Genomic DNA, 1417 nt, shown 5'->3' with positions numbered 1-1417 from the left:
TCCAAGAGCTGCAATGAGGGGTAATGGGCCGGCAGCCCATGTTAACGGGCTACCACAGCAGTAAACAGTGGTGCTAATAAAAAAAGGTTTTTCCTCTGTTCAACGGAACGCAGCGGGTGTCCCATTGAATGAAGGAAAATCCTTTACAAAGATGGCCGCAATGGAAAGGGAAGGCGGGGCTCTGTATAGAGCCCCGCCTTCCATTTACACGACAGCTTGCGGGAGGCAAGGGGAAGGAGCGGATGCGGTGGCGGCACTCGCCACTGCCGAAATAAGGTAAGGAGGGGTGGGGGATTTAGAAAGAAATTAAATAAAGGGGACGGAGTGTGGGGGGAAGATGGCGGTGGCATGGAACGCGCACTTTTACCTGCGGTTCAAATGTATCTTGTACTACAAAAAACACAGCAAACAGCAACTGAAAATGTCACAAAAGATCTAAGGCCCCATCTGCCTGCTGTAACATGGCTAAATTGATGTCTTTCTCGTTCCTCTTGCCGAATCGCCATTCCTTCATGCCCCTCTTGCGTGTATTTACTTCCTACCCCCCATGTCATGCTGACAAATTGTGGATTGTGGTGCTGTCCGTGCTCTGGGGCACAGTACCTAGCCCATTGTAAATCTGGGACTGTACTGATCTGAGAAGCTTTAATCAAGCATTGAATTGTCAAACTAGATTTAAAGTTCTACATAATTTGCCATCGCACAGTCCAGGTTTAGCCAAGCACAATTTAATATGTTCAGATGTATGGGGTTATGTGAGCCCTGGCGCGGCCTGCATGGATGTGACTCTGGTGGTGAATGGTGACTGAGTCCTTCCTTCTGGCTGTTCGTTGCAGGTGCCGAAACATGCCTGTGCCCTGTGACCCAAAAAAGCTGCAAATAACTCTGCTGAGTTGAATGTCCTACCCGTCCCCCACCAAAGAGCATCAACAGAAAATGTTTACTTGGGCAAGAGAGAGTTACACCGGAACCTCAGCAAGGCTGGCTCAGCCTTTCATTCTGGGTGTTTGATAAAAGGAGTGCCAGTCAGCTGGGAAATAGCTATTCCAATACTTCTAGTTATTTACCTTCTATTCTAACTGCACGGCGCCAGTAGTGTAGTGGTATCATGCAAGATTCCCATTCTTGCGACCCGGGTTCGATTCCCGGCTGGTGCATCATTACTTTTTCGCGCCTTGAAACACTTGTGTATAGGCGCGTTACAAATGACTTATCATATCATATCATATCACTATCCTATACTTATAACTCCCTCAGAATGTCTGTACATTTGGAACTGAGCATGTGCAGGGGATTTCTTGCCATGAACACCCTCTACTCAGGTCAGCCTAGGATTACAATGTGGTGATTCATTTTACAGCCATTCTGTCTTCGCATCCAAATCCTTAGCTTGTCCGAATCAGTATGCACGCTTCAA

At 47.5% G+C, this 1417-nt stretch overlaps 1 non-coding gene across 1 annotated transcript; it reads left to right on the top strand.

Moving 5' to 3' along the window:
* The first annotated feature begins 1086 nt into the window (after window positions 1-1086).
* On the top strand, window positions 1087-1157 carry TRNAG-CCC (transfer RNA glycine (anticodon CCC)). Its single transcript has one exon. It is a non-coding gene; the product is annotated as a tRNA-Gly (tRNA).
* The last annotated feature ends 260 nt before the right edge of the window (window positions 1158-1417 follow it).

The sequence above is a fragment of the Ambystoma mexicanum genome, chromosome 11 (genome assembly GCF_040938575.1).
Source record: "Ambystoma mexicanum isolate Mex_15411 chromosome 11, UKY_AmexF1_1, whole genome shotgun sequence".
Classification (NCBI taxonomy): domain Eukaryota; kingdom Metazoa; phylum Chordata; class Amphibia; order Caudata; family Ambystomatidae; genus Ambystoma; species Ambystoma mexicanum.
Note: the sequence above shows the minus strand (reverse complement) of the source record. Positions and strands in the feature narration are given on the sequence as shown.